The sequence below is a fragment of the Pygoscelis adeliae genome, unplaced genomic scaffold (genome assembly GCF_000699105.1).
Source record: "Pygoscelis adeliae isolate BGI_AS28 unplaced genomic scaffold, ASM69910v1 Scaffold25, whole genome shotgun sequence".
NCBI classification, from domain to species: Eukaryota; Metazoa; Chordata; class Aves; order Sphenisciformes; family Spheniscidae; genus Pygoscelis; species Pygoscelis adeliae.
Window position 1 is genome coordinate 1313169 of NW_008824808.1, and position 15775 is coordinate 1328943.

Sequence of the window (15775 nt, forward strand, 5' to 3'; positions counted from 1 at the left end):
TACCCATAGGCCAGCTGGCACAACTAAGCATTTTCTGATCATGTGGTAGAAGACTGTAGTTTGTCTAACCACAGAACAATTTTATTTCCCAAGAATCAATCTGTGCAAGTGCTTTGTATGATCTTTTTCTACTGTCCTGCTTTAATGGATGTAATAAATAAAGCTCTGGCTTTATTACCAATACTTAATTCTTTTGTAACATTTGCAGAGAACTAAATTTTCCTCAGACACAGCTACCTGCACAAACATAAATCCAGCATGATCTCCAATATTGACAACAACCTACTCTAAAGGAAAGCCTAATGTTCTGAGCATTAGAGATACATTTCCATAGACAAACACTGACACAAGGGAGGAATTGAATGTCACTGGCTCTTGAATTCTGACCCCAGTTTTGTAACCATCTTACTGTCTGAACTTCAGTAAATCATGTATTTCGCTGCTTCAGCTCCCCCATTCGACAAATGAGGGCTAATAAAGACTTCACATGCACTGTGTTAAAGTTTTTCACCCTCAAAACACTTTAGGTGTGTAAAATAAGGCAAAAATGTTGAGCACCGCTAATAAACCTCTAGGTCAAGATGACTCTTTTCCTTTATAGTGTGAATGAGAATAGATGCCCACTAAAAAAAAAACCAAAAAACACAGCCCCTCCCCCTGAAAAAGCCCAAACCAACAATCAACAGATCACAGATGTAACAGACAAGCATGGGTTAAAATATGTGTGGGAATGACCTGAAAACATCCGAGGAGGAAGCCACAGAACAAGTAAAACAGTAGGAAAAGGTTGGTTGGGGGTTGCTTTTTGGTGGATTTGTTGCCATTACACCACACAAGATAAATAAAAATGAGAGTCCTAGCTCACTGTAAAATGGGAATTGGTATTTATTCCTGACTGTCACTTATTTACTTACAGTAGACTTCGATATCATGTGTTGCAAAAAAACCACCACGCACAAGACATTGCAAATAAACTGTTTTCTAACTGGAAGCACAATCTTTAACGCTAAGGCTACTACTCATCTTCTTGACCATTCCTCACTGTTCTGTACCACACATTATCACTTGCCCGTATCCAGCTGTTCTTTTACAATTCTATTAATGACTGTGAAGTAAGGGTTATCCTTTCCCACTGTGCCTGTACAAGACTCCATACAGTGGTGATGTACTGGGTGTGGCTAGGATAGACTTAACTGCCTTCACAGCAGCTCGTACGGTGCTGTGCTTTGCATCTGTATTTAAAACAGTGTTGATAACACATCAGCCTTTTGGCTGCTGCTGAACAGTGCTTGCATAGCAGCAAGGCTTTCTTTCTCTCTTCTCCCTCCCCTCGCCCCAAAGCAAGTAGGTTTGCAAGTGGGCAAGATATTGGGAAGGGACACAGCCAAGACAGCTGGCTCCAACTGACCAAAGGGATATTGCAGACCACATGATGTTGTGTTCAGCGATAAAAGCTCAAGAAAAGGAGGTATAAGGGGAAACGTTCGTGGTAATGGTGTTTGTCTGCCCAAACAACCATTGCAACATGCCAAGGTCCTGCTTTCCAGGACCGTCTGCTTGCTGATGGGGAGTAGTGAATGAATTCCTCTTCTTTCTTTGCTTGTGTGTGCAGCTTTTGCTTTCCTTATAAAACTGTCATTATCTTGATCCATGGGACTTTTCGCCTTCCTTCTATTTTCTCCCCATTCTGCAGGAGAGGGGAGTGAGTGAGAGGCAGGGTGGGTGTTTGGCTGCTGGCTGGGGTTAACCTACTGCAGGTGGCCTACTCCTTGCAGTAATACAAAGAACAACATTAAAAACCTTCATTGCAGAAAGGAACTGAATGTGGTTTTTGCAAATCTGAAGACCATACCCTGAACTGACAGGCTGAAACCACTGTATTACTGTATAACTTTTAGCTATGGATAATAATTTTCTTTTTCTATATAGAAATAAGATGTGAAATGCCAGCTAAACTGCAGGGAAAGATAATGTCGATAAGAAGCAAAATTGCCTCAAGGTGCCCAGTTCCAGAGAAACACTGTAACTCTTATCTCAAAGATTTACCATAATACTGTGACACGCACATTGTCATGTATAATCCACCCAGCACTGCATTATCTTTTCATTTAATTATTTTGCCATGCAATGTACAACCATTTTCTTGCTTTTCTCAGAATATTTTCTTTTCTTTCTTGACTGTACTCCCCTCTGCTACATTCTCCCATAAGAAGTTGTACCATGACTTTTTGTCTCCAGTGTTTCCTTTCCTTTTTTTCTGCTCTTTATTCCCCTTTCCTCTTCTTTCCCTGCATTACACTCCGTATTTCTTCTCCTTTATAACTCTCATTCTCTCCCATCCAAGTTTCCCTCTATACATGCAACCACAACTCCCTCTTCTAATTTTTCCTAGCTATCCTCCCTACTCCCTTGCATCAGGACATGCGTTGTAATTAGCTAACTAAAAATTAGCACCATTTAGGGGAAAAAGGTCAGGGGACAGGATTCAGCATGGTACTTACACCTGTACAAAGACTGTAGGCAGCAGCTCTGGTTTACCAGTCTCCAGTTAGTAACTGGCAATACCTGAAAGTGCTTTTCCTTTCCATCCTTCTCTGACAATTTAACCCTCTAGAACACAGGAACAGCTTCCCCGCCACCCCTGAATGCTGTAAAACAGCATTGACAGGAGAGTTTTTCCATTGCACTTGCTGGAGCACTGATGAACCGTTGTACTGCATTAATGTCCCTCCTCCTGAATCTGAAAAGAGGAGGATCCTGAGAACTATCCATGAAATTGGTAAAAACTGGTTCATTTCCACTCTCTTAAAACTTATCCAAGTTCTAGTGCAAGCAATAGTACAGAAACTGTCTGTCTACAGATTTGGAGCAAGGGACAGCACTGACTCATATCCAGATTTATCACAGCCTTTTTAAAAAAACAATATAATAAGAGCTAAATGTTTTTTGTATTTGAACGAAAAAAAAGGTCAAAGTTTCCAGCTTGTGACACCAGCCAAGATAGTAAGTGGAATTTTCCATCCCTAAGCGAGCCAATCAGGATACCATGCCCTGGAGAAATGTCACTGACTGCAGCTGTACATTTCCGAATTTTACACCTCAACACAGTGAAGCAACACCCATATATTATTAAGTACATATTTCTGGACAGAATAAAACAAAATTTTTAACAGCTTCCCAAAACAGAAAGATAAGCGAAGAGCAGGCCAAGGTTACAATTGTAGTTCATGCAAGACTGGTTCTACTAATTTAAGCAACAATGTTGACTGCTGCTGTAATCGAGATTTCCTTCTTCCAGGGCGGTCTTGGAAATGTGAGCTGTAACAGCCAAACCCCTACTAGAAAAAGATAAAAAACCCAGTCCATTTAAAACTTCACTAATGACAGATGAAATCAGCTGCCTTCAAGTGCATGGTTCTGTGAAGCAGTCAGTCTTTGGTTGCACAATAATCTCTCAGCCCCTGCGTCTGGGCAGGTTTCCTTCTTGTCTGGCTGCTTTACTAAAATAAGGAGGCTGCCTGGCCTCTGATAAATGACTTCTCTTGTGCACCCCCCTCTGCAGGCTATTTATTGAAGATAAAAATGGTGGGAGGGTGAGAAAAGGCAAAATAATCTTATTCAGACCCTCTACAACTCAGATAAGAGGACAATCCTAAGTACAAGCAAGTGGTATTCTTTATCTACTAATAAGAAGTTATCTGCTCAGGCACAGGCCTCAGTGGTAGAAAAGGATGCGGGACAATCACAGAACCAGCATATGAATGACATTATTAAAGAGCCCTTGTTACAGGGTGTCAGCCATGACCATTAAAAAGGCAATTCTTTGTAACGACTAGCTACAATTAAGTCCTGCCTACCACTGATCACAGTGTATGCAATACTTCAATCCCACCACTGCCAGCTTAACTAGCTCTCCGCCTCAATCCCCACAGCTGCCTGCACCACCACTGCACCATACTGAAAGACACCATACAATCCTGTATGTTATTGGCTGAAAGCTGAGGACTTTACAGTTATGTGGCAAAGAATATGTTATATTCTCATCAGGCAGTGAATTAATTAAAAAAAAAAACCAACACACAAGTTTGCTACCAACAACCACCTCACAATTTTCTTTTCTCTCCAATCCAATATTAACAGATTTGTTTTAAAAATCAACTTAAATTTAAAACATTTCAACTGTAAAAGCATTATCAGTAAGCTTTTCCGATCTACATAAAAGATGCACACACAACACTCAAAATACTGCAAAAATGTAAGTGATAATTGAGTAATATTGCACAAGTGCCATATTCAAGTCACAAAATTCCCAAAATACATAAAACTCATTGCAAAACAGTATTAATGGCACAGCTGACTGTTAGCATGTCTGCAAAGGATAGGAACAGAATTTTAAATACAGCAAATGCCCTAGCAGGGTTTTAACTCTGGGAAACACAGCTGCTTTCCCTCTAACTCTCAAAGAAGTACTTACGTGTTTCTAGACACCTGCAATGACTGCAGGCACTACTCTGGACAAAGCCAGGAGACCCCTATACTTTGCGAGCATGTAGCTTGTCTATCTATTAATAAGGAGTTACTTCTCTGTGCAGGCAACAGCCCCCATGTAACAGCTAGCCTGCCACCCACTCCAGTGGTCTCTCCCGCCTCAAATCAAGTCATAATCCCCAAATCATATTGGGGATTGAACAACAGATGAACCTGCTGTTTCAGGTAAGAGCAGGGACACATCTTCTATAACCGGTTTTCTCTGCAGATGCACAGATACAATCACTAGCTCAGCCTGTGCTCTCTGCCCTCCTCCCAGGTAAGGTACTGGTTGTGGTGCTCATTGGGAACCTGCATCCCACACCACCAAGCGAATTGCCCATTTAGAAAAATACTACCTGATTGCTGCAAAAAGCATGCATACATGCGGCTTCTGCTGTAATTCACTCCACCGTAGAAGACCACCTATCTTGCATGGTAGGGAGAATCCTTACATCACAACTCAGATTATAGGAAGTAAAAAACATTGTAAGAAACTTGAATCTCCAGAGTCCTCTAGTAAAAAGTGGACGATCCGGTTATAGCAACCAAAAATGTAGGGATTAATATAACCAAATCTCTGCAGATTCGGAAATTGCACAGCAAGCTGTGATTGTTGCTCCTCTCCTCTGCAAGGCAAGCACTTCCAACATCTACATCCTCCTGGAAAGCCATGTTAACTGTTCTCTCGGTCTGTAAACCTGAGAGTCAGACAGAATGACAGGAGAAGACAGTCCACAGTGTGCGTAGGTTTGTATAAACGGAGAAAGACTGCCTCAAGCACACAAGGTGCTTCTGAGGCAAGAAAAAGAAAAGGACCAGGAAGAGAAGAGAACTGTAGGCCAACAAAAGTGGGTTTGGTAGAACCTAAAAATTAAGAGGTTTGAGCTGTCTTAAGGAATAGCAGAAAAGTGGCTCTCGGTGGCAGAAAGGAATCCAACAATGATGTACAGGAATATATATGCTCATGGAGGTTCAAAGACACCTAAGGTATGTAAACATTGCTGGAGAACTTTGTCCTTTGAGGCTGTTGCTGCAAAAGCAGCAACAGAGTTCACCAGCCCTGGGTCTGGAAAGGGAGCCCTCCTTGGGGGCAGGAGATTGCCCACCTCACCTGCCATACTTCCTTTTAGTCAGCTGGGAAGAAGAGCTCCTTGTAGGAGCAAGGCACCTCTGAAACCACTGCTCTGAACCATTCTCAGATATATTGTTTGGGTTGTTTGTATTGTTTGCCCTTTAAATAAAGCCCCATATTGTCAGTAATATACAATATAGAAAGAGGTTAATCCTCGCTTGTGAGCTATAGAGCTCTTGTAGATAAAGTTCATGGCTGTCTAAAAATGGATTTACCAACCATGCACGGCAATACCACCCACAGAGAAGGAGCCCACGTTGGCTGACCAGCCAAGCCTGGCTCAGACTGGCTGGCTGCTTGAAGCCCGGGGTACACAGTGTTCATTATTAACAATCACCCGCAAACTCTGCACAGCAAGCTGCAAAGTTTCCCCCTTGACCTGGATATCCAATACATATCTAACAGCATACAGCTACTTAAAACTCAAATAGGAACATATAACACAAAACGAGTACCTCATGGCAACAATCATTCTGGTAACCTATCAAACTAGATGCACAAAAAATAAAAAGCATATGCAATCTCATCTTCCTGAAAGTTTTTGCTGAGATAAGGAATACCTTGCAAACCACTCAGTAAAGTCTCAGTGCCTATGCCTGCTAACCCTCAGCAAGCAATCTGTTCATCATTCGCCCTTACAGATGCTGCTCACAACACAACCCGTTCTCATTGTCTGAGGCATTTATTGCTTGACTGATTCAAATCTTCAGTTAACACCTGCCATATCTCTCCCTGCCCCAGAGAACACCACACTGACATCTGGCAGTCGCACAGACAGCAGTTAAAAAGTTCATATCTGTCATCTCCAGCAAAGGCTTTGTTAGCCATGGCAACAGAGCCTTGAGCAAGGTCTCCTCAAATAAGAGGAGAGGACTTGTTTACATCACCGAAGTCCGTGTTGTTAGCTGTGCTGGCACATCATAATTTTTATCAGGAAAAAACAGGTGAGAGTTCCCAAAAATGCTAACATCATGACAATTTCCAGACCAACCGGCATCATCATAACCTGGCTGCTGATCAGGCTGGGCCTTAGCACACAAAAGAACGACCTTTTGTAAGTGCAAGCACTTGATGCTTGGCAAGGTGCCAGAGAAGTGAAGGGCGATGAATGAGGTGGAAAAATGAGAAGAGATGAGATTCCCCAGTGGCACTGTCACAGCCGACAGCTTTCAGTGACTGCCTAGAGACTGGCAGGCCTCTCAAACACGCTGCCTGCGACAGCACTCCTGTGTCTACTAGGAAGCTTCACTCAACCAATCTGTGAAAGGCTCAATTAGCTAGCAGGTGACAAGCAGCAACTGGGGACTGTGTTTTTCCCAAACAGATAAGAGAGCTCCCAAAGTGGCCTTCCTTGAGCGTGATTACAGACTTGCAGGAAAGCATGCTAAGTCGTTCTGTAGTTCAGCAGCTGCTGCTGGTCATCTCAGGCTAACAGCATACTCCTCTCCCAGCAGTCAGTACTTGTTTCTTGAACTCACTAATGGCATTTTTTTAAAAAAAACAACAAACCACCAAAAACATTCTAAGAAAATTCCCCCTTGAAGCAGCTTCTCAATCTTGTCATCATTGCATTTCCATTTTCCTTAAGGGAAGCTGTGAGCCGGAGAGGAAGCCATAAGCGTTGCAGCTACTGTTACTGTTGCAAGAACAGCAGCCAGATTTGCTTTGGCTTTGAAAGCTGCAGTCACCTAGCTTTGACCAGTCAGACACATCTGTACTCACCATTACATTCATCAAATTACCAGCATTGCGGTGCAGGGAGTTGTTTCAGCCGTGATGATCCCTTAAGAATCTGAGTTATGCAAAAAAGAGGAAGCTCACAGGTGGGTGAAAGGAAATCACAGCAGTTTTACAGTTTGATCTCCATGTACAGAAACTAGCAATTTCTGGCTGCTGTATACTTTACATCTCACCACAAAATAGGAGGACAAGGCCACAGCGCACATGACGTGACAATAGCGTGAAGGAGACAAGTCAACCGCAGTACTGAGCGAATACCTCACAAGGACTCTCCAGGGAGGGGAGCAGAGGAAACACTTACTCATAATAAGCAAACACTGTCTGGCTTTGGGGGACAGTACTCCATTACCCCAGCAATGCAGAGCAGGTACTTTGAACAGAGCCTCACGGTCAGGTATACTGCCCTCACCGAGGTACAGCCATGGCTTTACTGGATCACGATGAGACACAACAAATTGTTCCAGCATCTACAGCCCTGGAACCCAACGAAGGATGCTTGGCAAGATGCTCTTTATCATTTATAGGCTCCAAGCAGATGGGGACCACACTTGGAAAGAACTGATCGCCTGGTTTCTGTTTCTCTGTGGCAGGAGAGAAGGATGTTCAAAGGGACACCATGTCCAAAGAGAGTGAAGACAGGGAATACACCGTACTTGCACGTCTTAAAGGAAAGTCACAGAGCAGTAAGAATCCATGCTTTTCACCACCAAGTTGGGCGGGAGTCTTGATCTGCTTGAGGGTAGGAAGGCTCTGCAGAGGGACCTGGACAGGCTGGATCAATGGGCCGAGGCCAACTGTATGAGATTCAACAAGGCCAAGTGCTGGGTCCTGCACTTCGGCCACAACAACCCCATGCAGCGCTACAGGCTTGGGGAAGAGTGGCTGGAAAGCTGCCCAGCAGAAAAGGACCTGGGGGGGCTGGTTGACAGCCGGCTGAACATGAGCCGGCAGTGTGCCCAGGCGGCCAAGAAGGCCAATGGCATCCCGGCCTGTATCAGAAATAGTGTGGCCAGCAGGAGCAGGGAAGTGATCATGCCCCTGTACTTGGCACTGGTGAGGCCGCACCTCGAATACTGTGTTCAGTTTTGGGCCCCTCACTACAAGAAGGACGTTGAGGTGTTGGAGCGTGTCCAGAGAAGGGCAAGGAAGCTGGTGAGGGGTCTGGAGAACAAGTCTGATGAGGAGCGGCTGAGGGAGCTGGGGTTGTTTAGCCTGGAGAAAAGGAGGCTGAGGGGAGACCTCATTGCTCTCTACAACTACCTGCAAGGAGGTTGTAGCGAGGTGGGTGTCGGTCTCTTCTCCCAAGTAACTGGTGAAAGGACGAGAGGAAATGGCCTCAAGTTGCACCAGGGGAGGTTTAGATTGGATGTGAGGAAAAATTTCTTTACTGAAAGAGTGGTTAAACATTGGAACAGGCTGCCCAGGGAAGTGGTTGAGGCACCATCCCTGGAAGTATTTAAAAGATGTGTAGATGCGGCGCTTAGGGACATGGTTTAGTGGGCATGGTGGTGTTGGGTCAACAGTTGGACTCGATGATCTTAGAGGTCTTTTCCAACCTTAATGATTCTATGATTCTATGATCTTATTATCCACGGACACCATGTACACCTGATTAAGATTTTTAAATGACATTTGCAAATCTAACTTCCTGTAAAACAAATGCGCCAGGAAACCACTGCCAATACTTCACTCTGCTCTTTCAAGCATACTAAACACATCTCGGGTGATGTGGTAAATTTCTAGGCTTCATTTCCTTTTTTTTTTTGTTTCAGAAAATGTATTTGTTAACCCTTGTTCAATCCCCTCTATTCGACAAGCACTACATGCACTCAGGTTGCTAATGAATGTATTGCAACAAATCCTAATGGATGGGTCAAATCAGCAATGAAAGGTAGCTCCAACTTAGTGCTTTTAGGAAGCCTCTTTTAGGATACCAATAAAACATTCATTGACACATTCAGAACAGAGATTCCCTAGTGTTTAATAATTACTATAATTGCCTTTTTACAAAATGTACTGGAGTTGATTTTTTAGCCTTCTAGAGCTGTTTCAACATCAGAAAAATTACTAGTTTCTTTTTTGCTGAAAGAGATAGAAATTAAAAGATGGTACAAAACCTTCCCCTGCCCAAGAGAAAAAGAAAAAGGACTACATTCTCAGCTTGTGGTTTGAAGCACACGGAACCACTTCAGGCTTATGTAGTTCCTGCCCTTATATGCCAGACACTTGCTCTTGCTGACAGTAGTCTCTATGGCTGCACTGTTCTCTAAAAACTCTCATGGAAAAAAGAAAACTGAAGGAGAGCTGAAGTAAAGCTACATCAGTTCCCTGGTTTGGTTTACTGCGTAACCTTGCGAACAGCTGCATCACTGCAGCTGAGAATGGCTGCACAGAAGTGAGAGAGAAAGGGAAAATTCCTTAAACTGGTGTTGCTTGTGAAGTTTTGTCTCATCAAATAAAACTGTGCCAGCCTACCACCAAGCGCTCCTTGGTTAACACACAGAGAACATACTGTTTGTTCCCAGCTCTTGCGCAAATACCCGGGTAGAAATTGTAAAATGGCCACCCAGAGCAGAGGCATGGAAAAAACACAACTGGCCAAGCCAGCCTGTTTCAGTGATCTCAGAGTGGAAATAACAGGACTTCCCAGACCTATTGGTTTTAATTACTAGGCTTAGACGTTCCTCACTCAAGTGCTCATACTTACTTTGAAGGCATTAAGATAATTTTTTTCTCTCTTTGCTCAGCATGCCAAGCAAGGTCCTTTTACTGCAGCTTCTAGCAGAACAACAAAAATAATTAACAGCTGCAACACATAGCTCTGACATTGGCCTGAAAATAACTTTGCTGCTAAAAAACGTCCCATTTCTTGTTGCTTAGCCAGTAGTTTATCACATAGCTGCAGACTGAAGACACCTGCGCGTTCTTGGGGTGGTTTTCCTCTATTATTATTTCACTTGCAATCATAAAATGCCTCCTGCCTGCCTCAAAATAAGACTTTTTGTATAATATGTCATGACATCACTGACAGCTATTACAGCATTATTTTTCATGTTTTCTGTTATCAGCCAGCTGAAAAGTCAAGCAGAACATAGAACTGTTTGAATCTAAGTTTTTTAGGTTAGCATCTGGCAGCTTTCACCAAGCTTGTTACTTCTGGCCATTCTTTTCCTTTGGAAGAACTATAGACAGACTGACAGTAGAGGAAAGTTGAAAGTGCAGCCTACACAGGACCCAGAGACAGACTTACAGCTTCAGCATCTCTGTGTATCACCAGAATCCCTCTCTTCTGACTGAGCAGCATTATTACAATACAGGCAAAATCATGTGTCACTGACGCGCTGCTGCAAAGAATTAGATGTTTTACTTCAATCACCTCCATGGACAGAAAGACGTTTCAGGCTCAAGATCAAGTTAGAAGACTGAGTAGCTCTCAAATCATTCCAAGCATCATTTGCTTTTGTGAATTTCCTTTTCCTGTATCAATGGTTTTGATTAGGAATTGTTTTCTTCCACTAACAGATTTTGCTTTCTTTTTGTATTTTAACTTCTTCTGAATTTAGCTCCCCAGTAAATTTGTCTGATATCATCCAACACATTCAGAAATTGATCTCGGCTCCAGCAACCTAACTACCAGCATTTTCTAGCTTTCAGTGTTAGACGTATTAATATTCTCTTGAATACTATTATTCAACTGTATGTTAGCGTACAAATAACCCAGAGAGGTTTCAGCACACCTCAAAGTAACTCAGAATTAGACTGTCTTGTTGGCCATTCACTTATCAAGTACGTAATTGCTTTTGTCAAGACGTACTTTGGAAATGAAATAGATACTCAGCAGAAAAGCTTTAACTATCGCCTTAGCATTTTTAACAAGTTAAAATGATGTTAAGTCAAATTTTATTGAGTTTATCCTTTTTTACCTTGCAATTGTTTGTAAATTTTTTCTTCAGCCTTGAGAGATAATTTTGATTTTCTTCTTTTCTGTCTGGTGAAACTGCTCTTTCCTGGTTCATATTAGGCTGAAAGAATCAGCACTGGTTTTAGCTTAAAACACCCTGTATTCTGAGGCTGTGCTTACTGTGCCAGAACTATTGTCCGCTCAGTAACAACAGTGTTACTGTAAGAACAATCGCCTTCAGTCTGAACTGTGGCCAAAGTTAGCTTGGCCCAACCTGAAGGAGGTGAAAAAGAGGCAAAAAAGGCCATGGGCCACCTCTGCACCTCTCAGAGTCCAGAAACAAGGAACAGTCCAAGAACAGAGAAGCCTGAGAGACCTACACAAGCATGTGCTGTGCCGTGATGGCTTTCCTTCTACACGTGAGCTCTCAGCACTTCTTTTCTCTCTTCATTCTGTATTGGTCACACTCTTGCAAATCTCTGCATCAGACACTTTGGACAGGTGATTTAATCACAGCCATTCCTACCAGCCAACTGCCTAAGACGGTGGGATACCTATCTGGGCTCCACTGTCAAACATGGGCTGGGCCATGTTGGACAGGACCTAGTCCAATACAGTGTCTGTGGCATCTTCCAGACTTCAGCTGTAAAAATACAAACGGCACATAAGGGCTCCACAAGAAATTCAGCTGAATCAGACTCGTTTCAATCTATGAACACTGCCACTTGAGCCATCCTGGTGACAATACGGATGCAAATTCATACCGCTGTCTCTAATGGCACAGGATGCCTCAAAAGGCTTCCAAGAACCCATCTACTGAGAACTCGCCAAGCTAAGTAACATAGTGTCCTGGTTTCAGCTGGAATAGAGTTACTCTTCTTCCTAGTAGCTGGTATAGTGCTGTGTTTTGGATTTAGGATGAGAATAATGTTGAACCACAACACATAGGTTCCTAGAAAGTCTTAAAACAAAACAAGCCAGCAGTAGCATGGACACAGAACAAACGTGCTTCAAACAAATCGGCACAGTTAGTATGGCATACTGAAGGTTGCCACGTCTGTCGATTTTGCCAAGCTGACTAAAATTCAAGTTATTTAGCTTCTCTGCTATAACTGTATTGTGCACACCGATACACACCCACTCACACACTTACTTAGTACACTGCTGCTATAGAACCAAGGTGGCCACAATGGGATCCTGCATGCATCCCCGTGAAAATATGAGATCCTGGCAAAACTGCAAATACAAAAAAAGAGGGGGGAAAAAAAAAGGAAAAGAAAAGAAAAAGAAAAAGCTATATTAATCATCATCAGGTTAAACCAGCTGAAGTGGGTTAGATGTTGAAGATACTTCGTAACTTCCTGTTAAAACCAGAGCATTAATTCAGACTGGATTTTGAAAATGGAGCCCCTACTAACATTAGTAATACGCATGAAAAACAGCTTTCAAACTGTCTTACTGCCACGTAAAATTCACAAGTCACAGAACTGTGTTTTCTCCTCCATTTTATTTTCAAAATATTTACAGACCATTCCCTAAGCATTAGAAAGCCAGGAACTCAATGCATAAAATGCATTATCTTTTCAAAGCGATAACCATTATGCAAGGTCAAAGAAATTCTCTAGCAAAAAAGTAAAGGAATTAGTGTAGGCTTATAGGCAAGAAACACTTTTTTTACTTCCTAATTTCATTCTATGCTAGACACCACAGCACCCAGAATTTGAAGAGAAAGCACTGGTGACATTTAGACATTAGCAACAAATCAGTAATTATCAGATTGCTGCATAATCTCTTCAACTTGTCCAAGATTGCTGAGTTTCAGGCCTTGTGTTATGATCTTTCTTACAGAAGAACAGCTGTAACGTTATCTTCTATTTTCTTCATATAATTTTCATAGCATATTGTTGTCATCTATTAGAATTATTTCATGCACAAATACATACAACCAACTTTTTTTTAGCTTGCAAGCACTCCAAACAGCCCTTAACATTACAGTAAATGATGAAACGTTTTCTTCTTGTTCTCTCTCATATAATTTACTTCTTGCTAAAACGGATTGAGAAAGAAAGAGAAAACGGAAACAGTATGTTCCCTCTTCATAACCACAACCACTCAGAGGCCCAGTATGCGATTCAGTGTGATAAATGTCTAACCCAAAAGACCTTACCTTTGTTCTCTGCCAGCATAATGGTTCTCCTTCTTAGTAAGACTGCAGTCCCACCAGCCACAGTAACACTAATGCAGGAATGTTTATAGATTTAGCATAAAGAATTCTTTCAAAGAAAGATACTGCAAACACTTCTTACTAGAAGAACTGAATGCTAATACAAATGGATATAGTGGAAATACTGTCTGAGAAGAGATAAACGAGAGTTGAGAAAATATTTAGCTCTCCATATTTCATTGGGTGCAGGAGTTAATCCAGAACTAACCTATCCTGGTTATTTCTACACACTGCAGCACTAACTTTTAGTTTTCTTAGGGAATTATTTGAGAAGATGACACTATCGTGATACCATATTAAAAGAAGTTCATTTGCCTGAAGTTCCTTGGATACCTGAGGTAACTCCTACTGATGTTATTTACAGGCAAGCTGGAAAGCAGAAAAATAGAAGAAGGTGAAGCTGAAAGAGTGCTAAGGGTTAAAGTAATTTACATTACTTTAACTTCTGTTAAAGTCACTGCAGAAAGCCACTAGCTTAAATTCTGATGAATTTGATGTTGAACAGCATTGATAAAATATTACTTTATGTAAAGTATGTGAAGTATTGGATAAAATTACATAATTCACATACATTACATAAAAATATGTAAAGTATACACACACATTTTATATGTACGCCAAAAACTGAAATTTCAGCACAGGTAAGCATGCCTATGCTAGCTCTAAGAGTCACATGGCATAGCTGTAGTGACACCACAGCAGGAAGGAGAGCAGAGAGGACTAGGTATTTCTAGTCCATAAAAGGAACTGTTCTTTCCACAGTGGTGAAAGCAAAAGGATAAACAGACTTCTAGCTAATCAGCAAAGCACAAGTCTACTGCTTTAGGACTACAGGTTCATTTGCAATGTAGACACACGCTCAGAAGAATGTCATTTGTCTCCTGAAAAGATACTCCAGATCCACGCGACTGTTTGGGAACAACCCAAGCGAAGAGAAGGCAGCAGACAGCTGCTTGTTTTCCTGCCGAACAGAATTCATAGTGAGGGACAACTTGAGGTCTCACAAGCACAGTACAAACGCTCAGCAGGTGCAGGTAGCCATGCCCAGTCACATTCAATTATGTCTCTTGCTACCGAGGCTCATTTCTAAGGGCAGCTGATGGCTATTAATGAACTGGAAGAAACTGGGCAGCTTTTAAAGAGAAACTTTCAATTTGATATTCCTCCACCGTAACCTACAACAAAATCATTCCTAACTTCTAATGTCAATTTAGGACTCTGGATGCTAATAGCTTACACAAGTTTAAAAAAATGAGTAGAAAAATAAAGGCAGAGGGGGAAAAAAGGCGTTGGGATTTATAAAAAATGAAGGCAACAACTCCAGCACAAAACGTGGTCGAAGTACAAGTTTTTGCAGGATGAGAATGTATGTGAGGAGGTATCACTACACGTTGTCTTCCATGCTCTTTCCTAGCCATTATTCACTGCCATTACTGAAATTAAACTGACAAATCACTCCACGGACAATTATGTGCCACAGAAATGAGAAAGATCTTATCCATCTGCTAATGCTCTCCGCATCTGGATGGAGCAAAATTTCCTGCACTGAGTCAAGTTAAGGCATTAGCTCAAATCCCAGCAGCGCCCCGCTTTCGATTTCTTTTGAACTTCTGCTTTTCAGCCATACATCTCCCAGATCCCTCCCTGGGTCACTGCCTAGAGGTCGTCAACAGACAGGGCATGGCACCAGCTGGACCAGCAGTCTCAGCCACGACGCCCACCCCTACGAGCCCACTGTCGGCGCTGGCACTTGGCCCTGCTTTCTCCCAAAAACTTACCCGTGAGTAAGTAACGAGGTGTTCCACTGGAGCACGATGTGCCTTCGCATCACGGTGCTACCATTATTATCAATGGCAAAAAGTTGTTAACACTGATCACTACCAATAGCTACCATTATCAAGATAGTACCACGCAGTACTTTGAGCAAGTCGCGTTACTCTGGGGCCACGTACGCCCGTTTGAAGAGAGGGGCACATCGCTGCCTCAGAAAAACGCAAAGGCAGCTGCTGACAGACCTGAACACTTCGCTTTGCCAGAGGAACCTGGACTTTCCTTCCCCCCGCCAGCCGCGAGAGCCGAGGAGTAAAATCGCAGCGGCCAAAATGGCCATAAGCTGCGACCCCAGCACCCCCCGACGACGCCCTCCGGACCCGTCGCCAAAAGAAACACCCAGCAGGGGTGGCTGCGACGCCCGCGCGGGCCGAGGGTCCCAACGGTCCCAGCGGCCGCCCCCCGCCCCGCTCGCCCC

At 42.8% G+C, this 15775-nt stretch overlaps 1 protein-coding gene across 1 annotated transcript in view; it reads right to left on the minus strand.

The window, feature by feature from the left end:
- CMTM7 (CKLF-like MARVEL transmembrane domain containing 7) overlaps positions 1-15775 on the minus strand; it is a 30597-nt gene that overhangs the window by 11973 nt on the left and 2849 nt on the right. The gene's annotated exons all lie outside the window — the stretch shown is intronic.